We start from the raw sequence: 9,466 nt of genomic DNA, 5'->3' as shown, positions 1-9,466 counted from the left end.
AGAAACGTGGTGAGAGAAAAAAAGTAAAAAAAAAAAAAGGCAGGAAAGTATTTGGCCTATCACTTCCCACTTTTGCATACTTAACTGATGCTGAAAACAAATGCTCACCTGAGCATTTTAGGTTTTGAATCTTTCCGATTTGAGATGCTACACCAGCAAGTATGTGACAAACGTTTCAGAATCAAAAAATGTCAGAAATCCAAAACACTTTTTGTCCTAACTCTTATGCATAAGAAACACTCAATCTGTGTGAACTATAGGCATCAAGCTGTACAGCAGATCTCTAGAACTTCCTCGTCTTGCATAACAGAAACTGCACACCCACAAAAAACTTCTGATTCTCCCCACTCCCAGCAGCTCTCTTCTCAAATTCACTCTGGAATTCACTTACATGAGGTCCCTAGAGTAGTCAAACCCATGGAATCAGAGAGGAGAGTGTCCAATGAAAGAAAATATTTGCAAAACTTCTCCCCAAATTTGTCTCATATACATCAAACACACATAGTACATGAGGACCAGATTTCCAGAAGTTCATTCCCACCCTTTCCACCAGTCAGTTCTGCATTTGCAAAGGTCCACATGTGTTTCTGGAAAGATCCACATAGTCCTCACCTGTCCTCTGCAGAAGGAGAGGAAACTTAAAGAATCCAGAATAGGGAACATAGTTCCGCTCCTAAGCCACCAGCTAATGCCTGTCCCCTTCACTCTTTCTAGATCATTCCTTGCACTCTGCTCTGTCTTTGGAGGTCACTGGTTCAAGTAAGTCATCATGAAACACCTGCAGAAAACTGCCCCACCTTGTGCCTCCACTGCCTGATGACTGAACTGACCTCCAGGCTTGACTCTGGTCTCCCCTGTCTTATTTCTGCTGAAACATCCAGTCCCAGGCCAGGCTGCTCAGTATCTTCAGGATTTCAGGACAATGGGAAGTCCCATTATTACTCATCTCTAGAATGTCCTTGGAAATGGAAACTGCAGAGAAATCATATCTGGGGGGGCAAAGTAAGATGGAATTTGGAAGGGGCCCAGCAGTTGCACATTCCAGGTAATGAACCCAAGGTGAGCCAGCAAGACAGTTGATTAGAGAGGGACTGGGAGGGGTACCAGGGGCTGTGGGTCCCACTGACCTGTCTGTCCATGACCCAACACTGCTGCTCAATTCACACTTGAGAAAGTCTATGATACCCTAAGACAGAGCAGGCGGCCTCAGAGTCTTTGAGCCCTTAGATCATCATGCATCTGTCTGGTGACACACGCACCAGCTACTGACTTTCAAGGACTTGAGTGGGCTGAGAGGTGGGAGATGCCAACTCTGATTGAAGGATGACTATGGAGGCATCAAAGGTGCCACACAGGACAATCTTCTCTCTGTTATCCACACAGCGGAGCTGCCCAAGTCCTACCTCACCAGCAACAGCTTCAACCCCATGGAGAATAAGAATGTTGTAGCATTAACTGTGAACCTAAGACTCAGGGCTACACTTATGTGTGATGGGTAAATGGTCAGAGCCTACCGGTCAGTTCCCAGGCTAAACAACCCGGTAAAAACAGTATCCTCATTCTAGCATGTCACAAGAAATGACACAAGACCCTATGAATGTAAAATACGGGATCGAGTTGGTAGCATCCCCAGTGACCCAGTCACCCTGGAGGTCCTTTGTATCTTTGGTTCCTCTGTGGACCAGGCCACCAGCTAAAATCCAAATGACCAGAGGCCAAGCATCTCAGTCTCTCTCACGTCCAAATACAGACACTTTAATTTCTGGACACCCGAGCTGGCCATGACTCCCTGCCCTGGGAAAACCTGGGTAGGCACAGCCTTAACCAAGAATATAAGGTGAGGAGATACTCTCATCATGGGAGACTTGGGGTCTGCATCCTGTGATGGGAGAAACAGGTGAATACCTCAGGCCTCGACTCAGTGAACACAGGAGCGGTTTGGCTGGGCCTTAAGGGTGTGTCTTGGCTCAGAGGGACACTGGTGCCTTTAAGAGACCAGGAGCATCTCCTTCCCTCAGACGACATCACCTGTGGCTTTATTCTCTTTACTCCAGATGGTCCAGACGTACCCAGCATTTTGGCTCCAGTCAGGTATTACTACTATACAGGAGAAAACATCCACTTGTACTGCTTCGCGGACTCTAACCCACCGGCAGAGTATTCTTGGAAGATTAATGGGAAGTTTGTGCAATCAGGACAAGAGCTCTATATCCGCGATATTACTACAAAGCATGACGGGCTCTATGGTTGCTCTGCTCGTAACTCAGTCACTGGCAGCGAACGTTCCACATTCAAGAGGATCAAAGTCTATAGTAAGTGGATCCTGCATCACTGGCAATAGGGTTTTAGGTAGAGTCTCTATGGCTTTCTGAGAAGAGTCAGGAAAACATTTTTTATTCCCAGCCTGTGTCCCATGGGCAGAAGCAAATCCTAAATTCTCCTCTTGAACCCTCCCAATTTGTCTCTACAGACTCTCTTCTCCTTGTGTTTCTGTTTTCTCATGGCTGAATTTGAGTCCAGGCTGAGAAAGCTTTGTCAGTCCTGAGCCCGATGTGGTGGAAGAGGCTTCACAGAGGGACAAGAAGGAGAGTCCTCAAGGTCAAATTTTTTCTCACTGTCACCAACACTTCCCTTTCCACCACGTCTTTGTTTTCTTTTACTACTCCATGAGCTTCAAGGAACATCTGAGGTTTGAAACAAGCTCACATTTTTCCTCCAAATGGGAGGAGGAAGTCCCCTGGATGAGAGAGGAGCAGCTCAGACCGCTCCCTGCTCTGCTCCGGGTTTCTCTGGTGTCTGGCCCTGCCTGACTCCACCTGGGGTGGGACCAGCTTGTGTGGAGAAAGAGCCCTGGTGGCCTGTCCTGAATTCGGCTAAATCGAGCTGCCAGTTGAAGTGAAGCCTAGGTTGCAGGGAAATAAGCAGAGAGGGAACCTCGGGGCCGACTCTTGTGCTGTTTCCTGGCTCTGAAGTCATCGGCTGTGTGAGGCTGTGGGCACAGCACTAGGACACAGCACAGAGGAGAGTGAGTGATGCACACTTGGAGAAATAGGGAGATTCACCTCTGGGACTCTGCATGGCAGGAAACGGGCAATACCAAAAAGTGTGTATTTATAGAGTATAAGACTACCAGGACACTATTTATATATCTAATATAAGGCTTATCATTAACTATTTCTAAGTGTGCAATTTAGTGTTGTGTAACCATCACACTTTCCATTTCCAGAACTTTTTCCTCCTACCATTAAACTTCTGTACCCTATAAACAGTAACTCTTACTCCTTCTCCCCCTAACCCATAGCACTCACCATTCTACTTTCTGTCTCTATGTAACTGGCTATTATATCTTTTATAAGTGGAAGTATGTAATAATTATCCTTTTGTATCTGGCTTATTTCAGTTAGCATAATGTCTTCAAGGTTCATCCATTTTGCACGATATATTGGAATTTTATTCCTTGTTAAGCTTGAATAACACTTCTTTTTTTTTATTATTACTATACTTTAAGTTCTAGGGTACATGTGCATAACGTGCAGGTTTGTTACATATGTATACTTGTGCCATGTTGGTGTGCTGCACCCATCAACTTGTCATTTACATCAGGTATAACTCCCAATGCCATCCCTCCGCACTGCCCTTCCCCATGATAGGCCCCGGTGTGTGATGTTCCCCTTCCCGAGTCCAAGTGATCTCATTGTTCAATTTCCACCTGTGAATGAGAACATGCGGTGTTTGGTTTTCTGTTCTTGCCATAGTTTGCTGAGAATGATGGTTTCCAGCTGCATCCATGTCCCTACAAAGGACACAAAATCATCCTTTTTTATGGCTGCATAGTATTCTGTGGTGTATATGTGCCACATTTTCTTAATCCAGTCTGTTACTGATGAACATTTGGGTTGATTCCAAGTCTTTGCTATTGTGAATAGTGCCGCAATAAATATACATGTGCATGTGTCTTTAGAGCAGCATGATTTATAATCCTTTGGGTACATGCCCAGTAATGGGATGGCTGGGTCATATGGTACTTCTAGTTCTAGATCCTTGAGGAACGCCATACTGTTTTCCATAATGGTTGAACTAGCTTACAATCCCACCAACAGCGTAAAAGTGTTCCTATTTCTCCACATCCTCTCCAGCACCTGTTGCTTCCTGACTTTTTAATGATCGCCATTCTAACTGGTGTAAGATGGTATATCATTGTGGTTTTGATTTGCATTTCTCTGATGGCCAGTGATGATGAGCATTTTTTCATGTATCTGTTGACTGTATGAATGTCTTCTTTTGAGAAATGTCTGTTCATATCCTTTGCCCACTTTTTGATGGGGTGTTTTTTTTTTTCATCTACAGCCTTCTGATCTTTGACAAACCTGACAAAAACAAGAAATGGGGAAAGGATTCCCTATTTAATAAATGGTGCTGGGAAAATTGGCTAGCCATAAGTAGAAAGCTGAAACTGGATCCTTTCCTTACTCCTTATACGAAAATTAATTCAAGATGGATTAGAGACTTAAATGTTAGACCTAATACCATAAAAACCCTAGAAGAAAACCTAGGGAATACCATTCAGGACATCGGCATGGGCAAGGACTTCACTAAAAGCAACAGCAACAAAATCCAAAATTGACAAATGGGATCTAATTAAACTAAAGAGCTTCTGCACAGCAAAAGAAACTACCATCAGAGTGAACAGGCAACCTACAGGATGGGAGAAAATTTTTGCAATCTATTCATCTGACAAAGGGCTAATATCCAGAACCTACAAAGAACTCAAATAAATTTACAAGAAATGATCTGTTTCTGCTTGAATCTGCCGCTAGGTGGGGACCACGTGATTGGCTCAACCATTAGTCATGGGTATGGATGAGGTCAGCCGGTTGCCAGAATGCAAAGAATAAGAAACATCTCAAAAGACCAATCTCAGGTTCTACAATAGTGATGTTATTTATAGGAGTAATTAGTTACAAATTTTGAAAACTCTGACCAAATGACATTTGAGCAGTAAGGGATTATAAAAACTGTGCCTACATTTTAGCAGAATTCACTTCCCTCCTATAATCTTACTCTCATGGTCTTTCACCAGTTTTACAAAGGCAATCCCTTGGCAAAAGAAGGGTATTAGTGTTATGGAGGAACTATTATCATTCTTGCTTCAAAGTTAAACCATAAACTAAATTCCTCCCATGGTTAGCCTGGCCTATGTCCAGGAATGAGTGAGGACAGCCAGCCTGAGACTGGATGCCACATGTATTCATCCATGCTGGTTTGCTGTCACTGTTGTAAACTTTGCACTGACTCACCAGGGTGTCAGTTGTTGTACAGGCCTGCGGTGCCCAAAGCCCATGGGCTCATTTCACCCATTTCACTCGTGACTCCATCCTCAACCTACTATGGAGTTCACATTCTCCAGTCATTTCCTAGAGATTTCTGGTTTCCTTTCAGGCATATAACATGCCTGAAATTTGTTACTCGGTTCTAATAGTAAGTAAAAAGCTAACAAACTCAAAAGTCAACAACTCGTTAAAATCCCTAAGAGATGGCCGGGCACAGTGGCTCATGACAGTAATCCCAGCACTTTGGGAGGCCGAGGCGGGCGGATCATGAGATCAGGATATCAAGACCATCCTGTCTAATACTGTGAAACCCCATCTCTACTAAAAATACAAAAAATTAGCCGGGCGTGGTGGCGGGCGACTGTAGTCTCAGCTACTCGGGAGGATGAGGCAGGAGAATGGGGTGAACCCAGGAGGCGGAGCTTACAGTGAGCCAAGACGGTGCCAATGCACTCCAGCCTCAGCAACAGAGCGAGACTCCGTCTCAGAAAAAAAAAAAAAAAAAAAAAAAAAAAAGGTTTGTTAGAGAAATGAAGAATGCTTTTGATGCTTACTGGTAGACTGCACACAACTCAGGAAGGAATCCCTAGCTTGAGGATGTGTCAATAGAAACTTCCAAAACTGAAACAGGAAAGTTCAAAAAGAGTGGGGGAAAAAAAAGTGGAACAACATATTAAACTTCATATTTAATATTTTGTGTTGACAATCGCAATTTTTCAATTTTGTAGTTGTGGGACAACTACCAAGGCTGTAACTACCAAGGCACGCAATGGGAATACTGGTGGTTTCGGGGACCTCTTGGAGGTAGCCAGGTGGCTGCTACCTGATGGTTTTACTGCCTGTGCTACAAACCATTGTTTCATCATTATGATGCCATTTTCATAAGTTGGGGTTCTTCGTGTGGGGGACACATGAGCCACTGGCTTCTCACTTAGACTCTTCCTAATTCACACAATCTTAAACACTAGTTGTATTTTCTGAGGTTAACAGAAAATGAAGAAAGCATTTCAAATACCTGTTTTGGGCTCCTCCAAATTTTTCCTAACTCTGCACAGAAATTAGAAGCAGGGAATTCTTTCTTTATTTACTAACATAACACACATCACTTCTTTTAATTCAGCAGCATTCCTCCTTTTATGTAATTGACACACTGACCAGTTCTGCCCTTTTAATGGGACTCTCTCTACTTAAGGAGTTGCTAATTTCAAATCACCTTTGATATCTTTCTTTGAGCATAATGTGATCCTGCAGGAATTCACGGCACACCTAAAACTTAATTTGTAATCAGGAGAAATACTACTACCAGCAATTGATCTTAGATATTTGGACCATCAGTAAAAATTTCCACTTATGACAACATTTAATGTTTCCTCCAAATTTTGCTATTGTTGTTGTTACTGGAGTCAGAATGTAGCATGAGGTCTAAATTCCTGACAACTTTTTATGGGAAAATTACAGTATTACAAATTGAGCATCCCAAATCCAGAAATCCAAAATCTGAAATGCTCCAAAATCCAACACTTCTGAAAACTGATGTGATGCTAAAAAGAAGTGCTCACTGGAGCATTTTGGATTTTAAATTTTTCAGATTTGGGATGCTAAACCAGTACATCTACTGCAAATATTCCACAATTGAAAAGAAGTTAGAAATCCAAAACACTTGGTTTTAAGCTTTCTGCATAAGGAACACTTTATCTGTGTGAACTATAGGCATGAAGTTCCACAGGAGATCTCTAGGTCCTCCTTATCCTGCATAACTGAAACTGCACACTCACAGAACAATGCCCTATTTCCCAGACCCCAGCTCCTGGAAACTACTGTTCTACTCTCTGATTCACTCTGGAATCCACTGAGATGAGGTACATAGAGTAGTCAAACTCATAGAATCAGAGAGTAGAATGTCTAACGAGAGAAAGTATCTGCAACACTTCTTCCCAAATATTGGTCTATATCCACCAAACACATACGGACCATGAGGGCCAGACTTCTGTCATCAGTTCATGTTCGCCCTTTCCACCTGTCAGTTCTCCATTTTCAAACTTCCCCATGTATTTCTAGAAAGATCCACATAGTCCTCACCTGCCCTCTACAGGGAGAAGGGAACATCATGGACAGAGAACAGGGAACATGGTCTTGTTCCAAAGCTATCAGAGCTTGCGTGTCCCCTTCACTCCTTGTACATCATACCTTGGACTCTGCTCTATCTTTAGAGGTCACTGGCTCAAGTCAGTTCACTATGAGACAGCTGGGCAAGTGCCACAACTTGTAGCTCCACTCCCTGATGACTGAACTGACCTCCAGGCTTGACTCTGGTCTCCCCTGTGTTATTTCTGCTGAAGTACTCAGTCCCAGGCCAGGCTTCCCAGTACCCAAAGGGTTTAAGGACATTGGGAAGTTCCATCATCCATCTCTAGGATATCCTTGGAAGGGGAAGCTGAAGAGAAAACATACCCTAGGGGGCAAAGTAAGACTGAAACTAAAAAGATTCCAGTACTACATGCTCCAGGTGAGGATCACAGAGTGGGCCAGGCAGGCAGTTGGAGAGGGAGAGACTCAGAGAGGCACCAGGTGCTGTGACTGCTGGTCCCATATTTTTCCATGACCCAATGCCGCTGCTCAATTCACATTTGGGAAAGTCTGTGCTTCTCCCACATACGGAAGGCAGCCTCACAATCTCTGAGCCCTCAGATTGCCATGCATCTGTCTTGTAACACATACACCTGCCATGGACTTTTAGGGACATGGGTGTGCTGAGAGGTAGGAAATGCCAACTCTGATTGAAAAATGTCCTAGGAGGAATCAAATGTGCCGCACGGTGCAATCTTCTGTCTGTTATCTCCACAGTGGAGACTCCCAAGCCCTCCATCTCCAGCAGTAATTTAAACCCCAAGGAGGCCACGGAGACTGTGGTCTTATCCTGTGATCCTGACACCCCGAACGCAAGCTACCTGTGGTGGATAAATGGTCAGAGCCTCCCTATCAGTCCCAGGTTGCAGCTGTCTTAAAACAACAGGACCCTCATTCTATTTGGTGTCACACAGTATACTGCAGGACCCTATGAATGTGAAATGAAGAGCCCAGTGAGTTCCAGCCGCAGTGACCCCGTCACCCTGAATCCCGTCTGTGAGTATCTTCTGTTCCTCTGTGAGCCAGGCTGCCATCTCAAATACATATGGCCAGAGGCCAGGCCTCCCAGTCCCTCTCAGGGGCAAGTACAAAGACCTTTACCCCTGCACATCAAAGCTGGCCATGACTACAAAGAGTAGGCTTCAGCTTGATCAACAATGGGAGAGAAGAGGCTGCTCCTGTCACAGGAGACTCAGGGTCCACAGCTTATGATGGGAGAAACAGGGGAATGTCTCAGGCTCCAGAACAGTGAACACAGCAAGGATTTGGCTGGGATTTCAGTGTTGTGACTAGGCTCACAGGGTCACTGTGGCCTTTCCACAGACCAGGATTTTCCCTTCCCTCTGACAACATCAGCTGTGACTTTATTCTCTTTGCTCCAGATGGCCTAGATACCCCCACCATTTCTTCTTCATACACCTATTACCATCCAGGGGAAGTCCCCAAGCTATCCTGCCTCACAGACTCTCACCCACTGCCAGAGCTTTCTTGGCTGATTGATGGGAAATTCCAGTAATCCAGATAAAGAACAAAGTGTTCTTTATCCCCCAAATCACTAAAACATATGGAGGGGTCTATGTCTGTTTCATGCATAACTCAGCCACTGGTGGAACAAATCTCATAATCAAGAGGATCATGGTCCCTGGTAAGTGGATCCCTGGAGCATTGCCAATACGTTTTCCAGTGAAGTCTCTCTGGCTATCAGGGAAGAGCCACCTGCCCTCTCCAAAGGGAGAGGGAAAATCTAAAACCCAGGACAGGGAATATGTTTCTGCTCCAAAACCACCAGCTTTTACCTGTCGCCTTCACTCCTTCTACATCATTCTTTAGACTATACAGTAACAATGAACAATCTGAAAGGAAATTAAGAAAAGAATTTCCAATGACATTAACATCAAAAGGAATAAAATATTTTGGAATAAGTTTAACCAAAAAGGTCTAAGGGTTATATCATGAAAACTACAAAACATTACTGAAAGAAATTAAAGACGACATCATTATATGGAAAG

This window comes from Macaca nemestrina, chromosome 20 (assembly GCF_043159975.1).
Source record: "Macaca nemestrina isolate mMacNem1 chromosome 20, mMacNem.hap1, whole genome shotgun sequence".
NCBI lineage: Eukaryota > Metazoa > Chordata > Mammalia > Primates > Cercopithecidae > Macaca > Macaca nemestrina.
Note: the sequence above shows the minus strand (reverse complement) of the source record.